The sequence below is a fragment of the Alexandromys fortis genome, unplaced genomic scaffold, assembly GCF_014885135.2.
Source record: "Alexandromys fortis isolate MF-2015 unplaced genomic scaffold, M_Fortis_MF-2015_v1.1 scaffold_16, whole genome shotgun sequence".
In the NCBI taxonomy this organism is placed as follows: Eukaryota; Metazoa; Chordata; class Mammalia; order Rodentia; family Cricetidae; genus Alexandromys; species Alexandromys fortis.
This window is the reverse complement of record NW_026067893.1, coordinates 15,320,634-15,335,920: the sequence shown is the minus strand read 5'-3', so window position 1 is coordinate 15,335,920 and position 15,287 is coordinate 15,320,634.

The window sequence follows — 15,287 nt, the reverse complement described above, 5'->3', positions numbered from 1 at the left end:
CCTGTACCGTCAGTGGTAGAGCTGGGGTCTGTCTCGGTTTACCTTGCTCCACATTCATGACCTTTTTATTACACCAAGTGTATTCAGGGCTTGTCTCCCTCATCAGGCCTTACCACCATCTCACCAAAATGCCATTAACAGTCTTTATAACAAAAGGACCAGGGCTGGAAAGATGGCTCAGCTGTTAAAGGCTCATAACCAACAATATAGCACAAGGAACAGACAGCCCAGGAGCCATTTCCAGGGGACAACCTTGGACCTTGGATGTCATCCTCCTGTGTACACCCACCTTTTCCCTGTGTCTCTCACTCTGAGACAGTCTCTCACTAGGACCTGGGGTTCACTTATTAAGCTAGGTTAGCAGAACAGTGGCCCCTAGGGATCTTCCTATCTCTGCCTCCCCAGGACTGGGATTACGGGTGGGCTCCACCACACCAAGTTTTTTCCCTTTTCTTAAAAAAATGATTTATTGTCTTCTCCAGATCTGTGAAGAATTTTGATGGCATTTTGATGGGGATTGCATTGAATCTATATATTGCTTTAGGTAGAATTGCCATTTTTACTATGTTGATCCTCCCAATCCAAGAGCAAGGCAGATCCTTCCATTTTCTGGTGTCCTCTTCTATTTCTTTCTTCAAAGTCTTAAAGTTCTTGTCAAATAGATCTTTCACTTCCTTGGTCAGGGTTACCCCAAGATATTTTATGCTCTTTGTGGCTATCATGAAAGGTGATGCTTCTCTGATTTCCCTCTCTGTTTCTTTATCCTTAGTGTATAGGAAGGCAACTGATTTTTTGGAGTTGATCTTGTATCCTGCCACATTACTAAAGGTGTTCAATCAGCGTTTTATTAAACCAGTACACACGTGCCCCACTAGAACTGGGATCTGATGCGTGGGCCCTGTGTGCCTCATGAGACACTGATAAACTGTTCTCGAAGGCTGCTGTGCCAGCTCGCCGTTGCCGGAGGGGTTTCCATTGCCCTACTTCACCACCAGCACTGCCACTGCCGCACCTCCCACCACCCCACTCTTGTAGCTGTAATTCCCACCGCTCCCCTTCATGAACCGTTTATCCCTGCCAGACTGCAATGCCCTCTGGTCCCTGAAGGCATGCTTTACTTGATTTCTTTTCTCCCTCAAGAATTTACTGAGTGGGTATCCCTGTCAGGAATGTACTAAATGTCAGGGAAACAAACATGGAAGGGCAGGGGTTCTGCCCTGCAGGAATTTCGAGTTTACTGAGAAGGCAGCCTTGCTGCCAGTGCACAACAGAACATTTATGATGGCCTTGCACAAATTACCTTGCGCAGGAAACCGGGAGGGGTGGGGTTTTTTTGTTTATCTATCTATCTATCTATCTATCTATCTATCTATCTATCTATTTATTTTAACCTCATTCAGGAGAGGAGGGAAGACGTCACAGAGGGGGGAGGGGCTTAGACCTTGCGTCCACCCTCACAGCTTCCTTTTCCTTTTTAAAGGTTTCGTCATTTTGTTTGGGGCATGTGTGTGTGTGTGCCCGTGTACCACACGTGTGCAAGTGCCCTCAGAATCTAGGAGAGTGGTCAGAGTTACAGATAGCTGGGAACTGCGTGTTGCGGGTGCTGGGAACCGGGCCCAAGTCCCCTGCAAGAGAAGCCCCTGCTCTTGACTACTGAGCCTCTCCAGTGCCATTCCCGTGGTTTCTCTGACTGTTGTATTCCCCTGTTCTCACTCAATTAAGTGCCAGCTGCCCACGCAATACCCATAGCGCCAAGAAAGCTCCGCGGGCCTTTTCTAGCCTGGCTCTCACAGTCTCACGCCAGAAAGTCACGTGGTGCGCCTTACCTTCTCTGTTGAACTCTGAGCTCCGGTGTGGCAGGTGCTGCCCTTTTTGGTCTTCATTTCTTCCAACGGCCTAGAATACTGCTGGTCTAGAGCAAACATTTGTGGAATGAGAGATTAAAACAAAGCGGATCTGGAGAGATGGCTCAACAGTTACGCGCATGCACAGCTTTGGGCAGAGGGCTCGGGTTCCGTTCTCAGCACCCGTGTTAAGTGGCTCACAACTCCAGAGGGTTGTGGCACCTCTCTGAGGACACCACTGGAAGGAGAGGAGTTGGTGCAAGACACCCCAAGATCAGTTCTCAGCACAAAGGAAATTTGTTTGCCCCAGAGGACAAAAGGCAGGGATTAAGAGTCACAGACAGGAGACAGAGGATGAGGGAGAAGGGAAAAGAAACAAGGGAGATGGAAAAGGTGATTTGCCCCAGAGGGACAAAGGACAGAGAGGAGACAGACACAGCCCATTGACAAGTGGCAGTTTATAAAGGTAAAAGGGGAACCCTGTGCCAGGGTGAGGTGTTTAATCTTGATTAGGCATGTTAATTAGGGGCTTTTTATTGCTGAACTTCAATTCTTTGGTATCTGGGCCTTGATGGTTGGCTTTAGGAGGAAGAGAACAGACCTGGGGGTATAGCTTTAGGAATGCAGTCCAAGGGTTTTTACAAGAAGGAGGGAATGGGAAGGGCAGGTCTGCCAGAGCATGTTTGCCGCCCCGCCTCAGGCCTACTTAGAGCCCTTCATCATCAAGAGCGCCTCCCCCTGCCCAGTCCAAATAGATACACATAGTTAAAAAAAGCAGAGGTGGCTGCGTTTTCCCCCTCAGCCTCCCACATACTGGACTCTTCAAAGATGTTCAACCGCTGTCCCGCTGGAAGGACCGCTGTATCGCGCGGAGATGTAGCGCGCAGAGATATAGCTCGCAGAGATGTAGCGCACACCATGGCGCTGTCATGTCGTGGGCTCGGAGCCTGGGCGCCGTTTGCTGTTCCACGTCAAACTTGACAGACAACTTGCGCGCATGTGCGCGAGCTCCCCCCAGCTCGGGGAGTCTTTCGATCTGGCCATCTGATCTGGCCAATCATAATTTAAGCACGATCACTCCATTCTGGCCTGAGCCATTGGGTTGATGACACGTCAGGGCTTTGTCTGGCACCGTATATATTCTTCTGCTTCATTGGGACGGGGTCTTTTGCCTCTCTACAACCTCAATTGTAAGTGCTCCAATAAAGTGTGTTCTGAGAAGAATCCTGTTGCGGTCATCTCTTCTGCTGGCGGGAGCGGCGTGCCGCAAGTGGTGCCGAAACCCGGGACTTCCATCAAGGCATCTGCGGAAGCGGGAGGATTCAGAACTCAGACACATGGAGCGGCGGCGCCGGTGAGTTCTCCGTGAGTATTGCTTCTGACGTGCTGAGTGGAGGAGTGTATCCGCTTTGGGAGCCCCTGTCATTCGGGGTATGGTCGTCTTGGTGCTTGTCCGCTGCCTTTTTTCCAAGCTGTCATAGAACCGGTCAAGGGTGTATTTGCTGGGACCGGCAGTAAATAAAACTGAAAGTAAGCCTGGTGTAGATAGGCATTTCACTCGTGCATAAGGTGTGTGCAGATAAATGTACAGCATGGGAAATGTAGCGTCTGGACCAGCCAGCATGACGCCTTTCTCTCGCCCTATCCAGAGGCTGCTTAGGGACCGAGATCTAAAAATCTCAGAGGGTACCGTAAGGAAGTTTTTGGAGAATGTGGATCGAGTAGCACCATGGTTCGGAGGCTCGGGGGACATCAATCTCCCTTGCTGGAACAAGCTAGGTAGGGACCTTGAGATGGCTAAGGCGGAGGGTAAGCTTCGGCCGGGAACTCACCCGTTATGGAAACTGGTACGAGCCTGTTTGCGGGACGGGAAATGCGTTGAAGCAGTAAAAGAAGGCTGAAGAGCACTTTCAACCTACCAGGATAGCATGTCGGAGCTAGATACCAAGGAAGAAAAGACAGGAGAACGCAAAAAACATAGGCCTAAGGAGGGCGACCAAAGCTCTTGGAAAAGGGAAAAGAAAGCTCCAGAGAAAGACAGGGAGCTGGAGGATACGCGGTATCCACTCTTGGAGGAATTTCCTAATTTTTCTATAGATGAGTCCTCCGAGGATGAGGACCAATTAGATGTGGAGGAGGAGGAGGAAGATCTGGAGGAAGCGGCAGCTCAGTATGAACGGGAGCGGTATAGTCCGGAGTATGCTAAGCCCCCACCATATGTTCACCCAGAGCTAGTGGTACGAGGAATGGCACCTCCTGCCATTTCTGCTTCCTTTATTAAGCCTAGCACATAGAGCCGATTGGCTACTGCGTTTCCCGTCTTTCAAGATCCCAACACAGGCAGAGATTTCATGAGCCGGTAAATTATAAACAGTTAAAGGATTTGGCTGATATGGTTCAAATAGGTTGCATTTCGTATCAAAAGCATGTATGCATAACCCCACTTTCTTTTGATAATTCCAGAAATGAATCAAAGATCCTAGGCGAATTCCTTGCCAGCAACTGGTCCAAGGAAGCAGAGAACCTGATCCAGGACCAGCTGTTGCAGATTGCTACCTTGAATGATACTCATATACAGCCCATGACCCTTGGACTATTTACTGATTGGCTGCAATCCGCTTTTTCTTTCTTTAAGGAGTGGGTGGGGGTTGGCGTATTCGGTTCCATATGTTGCCTTGGCGTGTTTCTCTGCCTTTGGTTTCTGCTCCGATTTCTTGCACGGCAAGCTCGGGACAAAGCAATTATAGTCCAGGCCCTTGCCGCTCTCGAACATGGCATCTCCCCTCAGGTCTGGCTGTCTAGCCTCAAGCATGACCTATAACTGGATGTGGCCTCCGCACCCTAAGTCGTTACAGACATTGCACTGGGACATTCTCTCTGTTTTTTAAAACGTGCTGGTAGTCCTTGCACCTCATAGGCCTTGCTGCCATTGCACATGAGAGGATACACAGCATGACGCGCACAGCGCACCCTGACCCTTGATCGTTGGGGACATCATGAGGTCTCGAACTAGATCGGGTTTCTGCTTTAAAATATAAAAGGGGGAGATGTAGCGCGCGCCATGGCGCTGTCATGTCGTGGGCTCAGAGCCTGGGCGCCGTTTGCTGTTCCACGTCAAACTTGACAGACAACTTGTGCGCATGTGCGCGAGCTCCCCCCAGCTCGGGGAGTCTTTCGATCTGGCCATCTGATCTGGCCAATCATAATTTAAGCACGATCACTCCATTCTGGCCTGAGCCATTGGGTTGATGACACGTCAGGGCTTTGTCTGGCACCGTATATATTCTTCTGCTTCACTGGGACGGGGTCTTTTGCCTCTCTACAACCTCAAGTGTAAGTGCTCCAATAAAGTGTGTTCTGAGAAGAATCCTGTTGCGGTCGTCTCTTGTGCTGGCGGGAGCGGCGTGCCGCAGACCGCTATTCACAGTGGCCAGCAACAAAAACACAAAACCAGCTCTTCCCAGAGTCTTCTTCCCTGCTGTTAGGTCCAATAATCACTTCACGTGGTCTTTAACATCTGACCAATTCATGGAGCTCACTTGAGTAGTCTGCTTTCTGCTTCAGTCACGCCAAGTTCTCACTACCAAAGCCCTAACTGTGCTATTCCATGGCCACAGTAGCCATCAGCCGGGGAGCAGGCAGTGCCTCAGCCTCAGCTCCCAGCCTGTACAGGAACGAGGAGGCAGATTCTGCTTCAGGGTTTGGTGAGATTTGTATGCCCCCTCTTAACTCCAGGTCTACACAGAGCCGGGATGTATTCCATAGCTTTGTGTACAGTTCCACCTAATGTCATCATCCACACGGACAGGATCAGAAAGCTACAGAAGGAAACTTCATTGGAAATCTCTCCAGGTTGATACATCCATATATAATGTCCCTCAACCCTCCCAGGTTCAAGGTTAGCATGGGACAGACACAAAGGCATATCAGAGTCTCTGTTGTCCCCTGAGTCGCCAGGTCACCTGGACACAGGTGTGCAAACTGAGTTTGGCATCAACATCTCCAGGCAGGTGGACATGCAGAGCCCCTCAGAGTGATGTTCCCTCCCTGAGGAGAAGCAGAGGCCAGGAACTGCATTCCTGCAAGGACCCTTGACCTCCTTCAGGGGGAAATTTCTTCTGCAGCCAGTTTAGGGCCAAGGTGGGCAACAGGAAGAAGAGGTCCCTGGGAATACATTTGCATAACAACCACAGTGTTTCTTCCTTTCCTGAGTTCACAAAACTCTCCTTTACAACCCTGGGTTTAGCTTCCAGGAGAGCCAGAGGAAACAGGCAGGAGCTGGCCTTTCTCAGGGTGAGGACAGTGTTGAAGATGAGGCACACACTTCTCTCAGTCACTGGGCTGAGAGGAAAAGAGGTCCAGGACACTGGAATGCCAGGGATAAGGGTCCCTTCAGCTGGTGCAGGCTCTGAGACTCAGTGGGGGCAGGCTGGTGCTGGGCAGGGGCAGAGCTGCAGCTGAGTAGGCCTGAGGGAGCTGCTGTCCCTCCTAGCCTCCCCCCCCCCCCCAGTTCCCGTGAGACCCTGTGTTTCTGTCAGAGCTCTCTTACTCTCCTGCTGCTGTGAGGAGAGTCAGGCCTCCCTCAGGCTGTCTAACCCTCTGAGGTGGTCCTTCAGTTATCTTTGGCCTCAGGTGTCTATAAGTGTCTCTTTCTCCGGAGTCTGGTATTAGGAGTCTCAGGAGTCTTCCCTCACTGAGAGGGAAGAGTGTTCTTCAATCCTCTTCTGAGGTCTGTGAGAGTTTTGCTTTCCTATCTCTTGTATGCAACCAAAGAAAACAGCTCTGGAAAGAAGCTGTGCAACCAGAGCTAACGTAAGCCCGAGTTACAATAACGTGCCCAGAATTTCAACATGGGACAGATAACAGTGGAATCCTTCCCTGTTCAGCCTAGCACTGATACTCCCAAGCTCACGAAAATCAGAACTCTAGACTCTCTGAGCAGGAAGGGGCTCTTGTGTGTGGCTGTTTCTCAGAGTATCGTGAGGGCGGAGAGAGGGTCACTGGTGTGCCCTGGGACCCTGTGCTCCCCACAGTGTGCCTCTCATGCTGCTTCTCATGAATAAAACATCTTCATAGGACAGCTGGCTCGTTTCCTTCTTCATGCAATGGGCGTAGAGGGCCGCTTCTGTGAGATCAGAGGTGAAGGGGTGGTCCACTCAGCGTGGTTATCAGTGACAAAGAAAGAGTGTGAAGAAGCTTCTGGGTTGGTGAAGGGACACAGACCCTCTTAGCAATGAGACGGCAGCGGAAGTCCGAGGCGCCAGTGCAGTAATCAGCCTCCTTCATGTAACTACTTTCTTCTCTTTTTCTCCCCCCCCCCAAAAAAAAGGGGCAGAAATTCCCATACTTTGTTGCTGTTGTTTTGTTTTTCAGTTCCTGCCTGGCTAGAGGGATGGGGGGAGCAAGAACAGAACAGGACAGAAGAAATGAAGGGACAGCCAGAATCAGAGTGGTTTCAGATTCACCTTTCAGAAAAATACCAACTTTGGCCAGCTAGGAAGAGCCTGCCTTTGGTAATTGAATTCAACGCTTGGTTTTTGTAGAGCAAGGTGAGTGATCACAGACAGGAATCACGAGGCTCAGTATGCACAGAGTTGAGCCAGCAATGCGCCCACTCTGAGATGTGGAAGGGACTCGTGGCTTTCGAATCAGGTCAGGCCATCTCCAGTCATGACTTCTGGCTCAAAGTGGCTGTTTGGCAGAAGCTGTTCCCACCCAGAGCTGAATTAGCCCTGTGCCAACTTGGCTTGTGAAATGTTTACCAGCGGTTTATGGGAGTGTGGCGAAAGGCCACTCGAGGCCCAGCGGGCTTTTAAAACTCTACTTGCTTAATTTCTGTTTTTATAATAACGAGTAAGAAAATTAAGTGTCCTGGAGAAGAGTCTCAACAAGCCTGCCTTCCCGATCATAGGACCCCAGCCAGAGAACCAAAAACAGGCTCCGTGCTGGCGTGTATGAAGTAATCTATCAAACTGTCCAAGTAGGATGAAGATGTACCGTTTACCCTTTGCCTTAAAACATCCACCTTGGTAGCTTTGGATGCAATGCCTGAATTTAGAATCCGCTGACTAAAACAGGATGCAGAGGTGAGTGTCAGTAATAACAGCCCAGGGGAGGAAGAGAGGAATGGCTGCAGTTCCGGGCCAGGCCAGGCTATAGGGAGAGCCTTTCTTAAAACCAACCAGGCCGGGCATGGTGGCGCATGCCTTTAATCCCAGCACTCAGGAGGCAGAGGCAGAGGCAGGCAGATCTCTGGGAGTTCAAGGCCAGCTTGATCTACAACAACAACAACAACAACAACAACAACAACAATCCTGTAAGTGATCAGAGTCCCAGTGTCCTCTGAAGTTTCTCAGTGGAAATACCCCTGGTCTCAGTTCTAGCCCTTTCCAGGACCTTTCACCAAATGCTCATCTTTCTCGCCTCATTGGGGTCCAACACCATATGCCAAGCTGTCACCCACCCATGAAGGTATTCTGCTTATCTCTCCACAGCTCATTACCCAGGGCCAGGCAGTCTACTGCACAAGGCCCACTCACTACTTACACTGTAGAAGTAAGTTCTCTTCACCCGCCCTCCAAATCCCAACCGCAGCAAAAACGTCTGCCTCAATTGTCCAAGAACATCAGAGTGGAAATCATGAAAGGAAGAAAGACAAAAATGAAGGGGAGAGAGAGGGAGGGATGAGAAGAGGAGGGGAGGCAGGAAGAGGCAGGGGGAAGATGGCCGCTCTGGTTGGCCTCCATCACGGAAAACATGACAACAGTCTGGGTTAATCTCAATTCCACATTAGAAAATCCTTGTTTTATGTCTGAAAATGGTAAAGAATAACGACTTCCACTGTCTTTAGTCCCCTCCCCTCCGTGAGCCCACACTGGAACACCCACCTGTCATGGAGGAACAGAGAAAGGAGTTTCCCTAGGTCTCGTGGCTAGTGATGCGCTGAGCTAGGGTGCAACTAGACTTGTCTCTACTTGGTCCTGGCTCGCTCCTGCCTTTGATTTAAAGATGAGAGGCAGCAGCAGTAACCACACAGCGTGATCTGAGGATTGCTGTAAGCTCCGGGATGGCTACAGGACAAGACCTCCAGTTCTGATATCCATGACTCGCCGTGGATGTAGGGAAACGAACAGAATCCCGTGCTTGGTTACTGTTTCCCGTGCATCTTTGTCAGAAGGCACATCTATTGCCCTGAGAAAGAGCCTTTGAGCATCCTTCCTCTGGGACTTAGGAAACAAGGTCAAGGATTACATACATATTGAAAACGTGTCTTGTGCCACGTCCCTGGGGAGACAACAGTGAGTGAGACAGACACGGTGTCTGCTCAAGAAGCATGTCATACAGGCAGAATGAAGGTCACTGACCAAAACCACATGGATGTGGTAAGAGGAGATAGCCTGCTAACCCTTCTAGAGACTTGAGGAAGAAAAGTGAAAGGCTACTGGGAAGCTAAGTGTGGCGAGATGTGCCTGGAATCCCAACACTCCAAATGCTGAGACAGAAAGGTCAGAAATCTAAACCAACCTGGGTTACTCAGCCAGTTGCAGGCTAGCTTGGACTACACGGCAAGATGTTGTCTTTTTTTTTTAATATTCTTATTTTTTCAGATTACAATATAATTACATCCCTTTTCCCTTCTATTTCCTCTCTCCAAATCCTCTCATATATCCCTCCTTACTCTCTTTCTAGTTTATGGCCTCTTTTCTGTCTGTATAATATTACTTATATGTGTATATGTTTTCAGGGTTGACCATTGGATAACCATCTGGCGTACTATTCCCTGGGGAAGACCGTTTCTCCCATTCCCAGCATTCCTTAATTGCGTGTAATTCCTCATGTAGGGTTGGGGCTCTGGGCTTTCCCGCATCCACATTAGCGTGTCTTATTGGCGTCGTCCTCATTCAGCTCCTGCTTCGGTAGTCATATGGATGGATGGGTGTAGCTTCTGACATCCCTATGAAACATGACCTCACATCGAACTTCCTGCTCCTCTGTCTTTTACCCTCTTTCTAGCCCCTCTTCCACAATGGTCCCCAAGCCTTGGGTGCAGGTGTTGTTTTGTAGATGTATCAGTTGGGACTGGGCTCCACCACTCCGCATTGTGATTGGTTGTGATTTTCTATAATGGTCTCCGTCTGTTGCAAAAGGAAGTTTTCCTGACAAGGAGCAAGGACTACACTTATCTGGGGTGTCAGGACAAGTGTTTGGAGCATAGTTAGAGACTATGCTGGTTTAGGGACGTAGTTGGTGGAGGTTTTCCTCCAAGATCCATGACTCAGTAGCCCTGGGCAGTTGGCTAGGTTTCTGGTACCGGGCATGTGCTCTTTTCCTTCTGGTTGAGCATCTTTGTTTTTTTTTTTTTTTTTTTTTTTAAGATACAGTCTCAGGCTTTCGAAATGAAGTATGGTGGAAATAAGAGGAGTGGTCAGAGGTGAGGGGAAGACTTAATCAGGGAGCTGCTCAATCCCAGAAGGCTCCAAGGTCATGGTGTTAGTTAGCTCTGGCTGCAGCCAGTCTCGGCAGAGGCAGGAGTGGAGCTAGGTGCTGCCAGGTGCCTTCACGTGGCACCTTCAGCTGTGCATCACGTGACCCCTTAAAAGTGTCCGTCAGTCACAGTCCTCTTTTGCTCTTTTTGCTTTCTTGTCTGTCTGTCTGCCTGCCTGCCTTTCTCATGTCCCCACTCCAAGTCAGCCTTTGGCTTTTCCACTTTCCCCTTCTTCCCTCCCCCTTTCCCCAATAAACCTCTTGCACTAACTCTGTTGCCTGTGGCATCTCTTAGTGGCATACCTTGGCAGGATCCACCTAAGGTACCGACTTTGCCTCTTTTTAGCCTTTCCCACAGCAAGACCAGACTTGACTTCACCTCTAGGGCAGTTGATCTCTGAAGAGTTTTCAACAGCACCCATGAGACATCTAAGTGGAGATGTCCTGGGAGCAATTAGGGGTACAATTCTAGCTGGGTGTGGTGGCCCAGATCTGTGATCCCAGTACTGGGGAGGCTGAGGCAGAGTACTGATGCAAACCTGAGGTCAGTCTGGGCTACATCATGAGTTCTGGGCAAACCTTGACCACACTGAGAGATCTTGTCTCAAAAAGCCAAGCCAAGCCAAAAACAAACCAAATCATGAAGGACACACACAACTTCAGGGAAGCAAGACAGGTGATCAAAGGGGATATCTTGAGTTCAGAGGAAGCAATTCAGGCTATGGAGTGTATGACGAGGCAAACTGAAGTGAGACTAGAAACGAAACCACGGAAGAACACTAGAAAGTGAAAAACTGAGAGTCATACAGAGGTACAGAGCCAAGACGGGGGAGGCCAACAAAAAGTGAATAGTCACGGGGCTTCAAAGAAGGATGGAGGAGGTGCTGGGAAGATGGATAAGTGGGTAAGAGCACCAGCCATGCAAACTTGAAGAGGACCCAAGTTCAGCTCAGTGAGTAAGAATGCTTGTTGTACAAGCATCAGGACCTGAGTTTGAATCCTCAGCACCCATGAAAAAAACCAAGGCATGTTTTCTTTTCATGTGTGTCTGTCCCCACATCAGTAAGGTGGGTACAGATATGTGGGTCTCAGGAACTTGCTGGCCATTATAGGTGAAAAGGCAAGCTTCCGCTTAAGCAAGAATCTTTGTCTTGGAGTGCTGGGCACGGCCAGAATGGTTTGGGTAAAAGCGAAAAGAAGAGACATGATTTAGCAAATAGGAGCAGCCCACTCATTGATCGATCAGTTAGTCAGCTGACGTGTGTGCCATTGTGCACAAGTGTGTGTGTGTTAAAGATTTAAGTTGTTAAGATTCCAGGCAAGAGATTTGAAGGTTTTCTTCAGGGCTAGAAAGCTGGCTCAGTAGGCTAAATCAATCTATCAAGCTTGATGACCTGACTTCAATCCCACAACTCATAAGATGGAAGGAGAGAACTGACTCCCACAAGTTACCCTCTGGTTTCCACATGTGTACCCATACAAGAAGTATAGATATTAAAAATACATAAGTAAAAACTTTTATTCGGAGAGGAAAAAATGAACAACTAAGCTTTTTAAAAAAGAGAAGCCAGGCATGGTGGCACATGACTTTAATATAGCACTTGAGATGCAGAGGCAGGTGGCTCTCTGTGAGTTCAAAACCAGTCTGGTCTACATGACAAGTTCCAGGCCAAGGTTACATAGTGAGACCTTGTCTCAGAAAATAAAAACAAGGGCTAGCGAGATGGCTCAGTGGTTGAGAGCACTGGCTGTGCTTGGGCTCAATTCTCAGCATCCACATAGCAGCTCACAACTGTCTGTAACTCCAGTTGCAGGGGACCTGACACCCTCACACAAACACACGTGTAGGCAAAGCACCAATCACATAAACATAAAAACAAACAAATGAATAAATGAGCATAAAAACCAGAAGCATAATGGGGGTGGGGAAGGCAGAAACTTAGGGAAGGTCCGTGGCAAGGAGGAGGCCCCAAAAGTGGGATTTGGCTTCTGAGGCAACTCATTGTTGTATCACGTTGTCTTAGGTCACTGTAGTCCCCACCTTCAGTGGTCATCGGGTCTGGGATTCTCCCACTCACAGACAGCTCTTGTTAAAGTCCTTCTCCAAAGAGCAAGAAGACAAAGCCCTGGGGCAGCTTCTGCGGGTCTCCGAGAGCCTCTTAGACTTCTCTGCAAAGAAGCTGGCCAGCGGGGAGAGTAAAGAAGGGAGCCAAGAAAGTAAGACAGGTAGCAGGTGCTCTTTGGCCAAGAAACTGAAATGAATTTGGTTTACGAATGTGAGTAGCTCTAAGTTCTTTCCTGCACATTTTCTAGTGACAGGGATGTTGGCACAGAGGTAAAACCATAGTGGGTTGGAGAGGGTTCAGCAGTTAGAATCCTTACTGCTCCCAAAGACCCAAGTTTGATTCCCACCAGGTACCTATCAGGTGGCTTGCAATCACCTGTGACTCTGCCTCCAGGGGACCTGACCCTACTGACCTCTGTGGATGCCTATGCTCAAGCTTGCACCCCCATACACAAACTCACAATTACAAATGACCTTAAGAGAAAGTATGTGATGCCCTTTAACACGAGGTGGAGCTTCTTTTCCCAAGGGTGTTGAGCAGTAAACCAAGTTTCATATAGCACAGTAGCTTGCCAGTCAATCAGCCTGTTGCTAAGGAAACTGCCTTTGCAAAGTGGACTGATGCACTGATTCGCTTCCCACTCTCAAAGTTTCTAGAATTATACAGTCAAGGGATCTTGGCATGAAATGTGTCTTTTCAAGGTTATAGAACAGAAAACCAGGCTCCCCAAACACCCCTGCCCTCTGAGGTCTCTGAGCGCCACACGCTCCTTATTTTAAATTTCCAGGGATCATTCCAGCATAGCCCTTCAGTTTGTTCCTGAAATGCGTCTATTTAACAATAATAGGATCTTTTTCTCTCTAGCTTCAAAGCTCACGCTGCACAGAGTGATGAAGTGAACACATTCCTGACTTCAGACAGCTTATGGTTTAGTGACAGTGGAAGGGGCAAGAGACTCAAAGGATTCTAGGTGCCTGGAATATGGGAGAATAGGGAGGTGATTTCACCTCTGTAGGGAAGTGCTGTCTTTAGTCAATATTATCAAACCAGGAGTGTGTCCAAATACAGCAGCTATACAACCTTAGATGCCTGCACTCATCAGTTGTAGATTGGTCCTTGGGGGAAGCGCTTGGCAAGTCCCTCCTTCCTGGTTAGTGTCTGAGGTGTTTCCTCCTATGGAGGGCGCTCTGTGCACACTCGCCAATCCTGAGAGTCAAGGGCACAGCTGATAACAAGCACTGGATTGCTGACAACGTCAGCATTTTCTGTGTTTCCGTGTTTTTGATGGCTCTGTTGGCCTGATGGAAGAACTGTGTGATAATTCTGAAGATGGAATATTGAGAGACAGCTTTACAAACTGAGTTTTAGTATTTCCTGTGTACTGTATTCTTGTGAATATCATCAGAGCGATTTGTGGTTGTTAGTTCTTTGTTATTTATTTATGGACAGAGTCTCAAACCCAATGTTCTTGCCTCAGCCTCCAACATGCTGGAATTATATACAAGCACCTCTGTGCTAAGCCTTGGTGATGTGGGATTCCCCTCCGTATGCTATGAATATGGTTCATTACCATTGGTTAAAAAAAAGAATCTGCTTTGGCCTATGGCAGGACAGAATAGAGCAAGGCAGGAATTCCAAGTAGAGACAGAGGAAGAAAGAAGGCAGGCAGAGTCAGGCAGACGCCATGTAGCTGCTGAAGGAAAAGGACGCCAGAACCTTACCAGTAAGCCACATCTTTGTGGCAATACACAGATTAATAGAAATGGGTTAATTTAAGATGTAAAAACTAGCTAGGAATACGCCTGAGCCATTGGCCAAACAGTGTTGTAATTGATATAGTTTCTGTGTGTTTCTTTGGGACTGAACGGCTGCAGGACCGGGCAGGACAGAAACTTCCATCTACACCTTGGTAAAGAACCTTTATGGTTTACTATCTAGACTCCTAATTAAAACCACTTGGTGCTTGAGTCCAACACCCAGTCAAAGGGAGACAAAAGTTTAAGATGTGTTACCACAATTATTTAGTATCTTTCTCTTTTATTTTATAATTCTATCCTCAGAGTTTGAGCTAATTTTAGTTTAGGAGTGTGGCTAGTTTGAATGTAATTGGCACCCATAACCTCAGAGAGAGTGACACTATTAGAAGGTGTGGCTTTGTTGGAATGGGTATGGCCTTAGTAGCAGAGGTATGTCACTGTGTGGCAGGTTTGAGGTTTCCTATACGTAGGATACTGCCCAGTATGTCAGCTGACTTCCTATTGCCTTCTAGATGTAGGTACCTCAGCTGCTTAGCCAGCACTATGTCTGCCTGCATGCTACCATGCTCCCCATCATGATGGATACAGGCTGAACCTCTGAAGGTATAAATAAGTCGCCCTAATTAAATGTTTTCTTTATAAGAGTTGCTGAGGTCATGGTGTCTCTTCACAGCAACAAAAATCCTAACTAAAGCCGGGCCATGGCAGCACGTGCCTTTAATCTCAGCACTTGGGAAGCAGAGGCAGGTGGATCTCTGTGAGCTCAAGGCCAGCCTGTTCTACAAGAGCTAGTTCTAGGACAGGTTCCAAAGCAACACAAAGAAACCCTGTCTCAAAAAAACCAAAAGAACAACAACAAAACCCTAACTAAGACAGGGTGTGTGTGTGTGTGTGTGTGTGCTTTTGTTTTAATATTGGGACCCTGGAATGGGCTAGACAAATGCTCTACCACTGAATTGTATTCCCAGCCTACACGCTAATTTGTATCCATGTATCACCAATTCTAATGACTGTCCTACATGTTAACGAGCTGAATGTGGTAAAACACAGGCCATGGGCTTTATTTGTTACATGCACCAAAGTTGTTAGCTTGTGCATAATCAACATTCCGTCTCCATTTATTCTCTCATGCACTT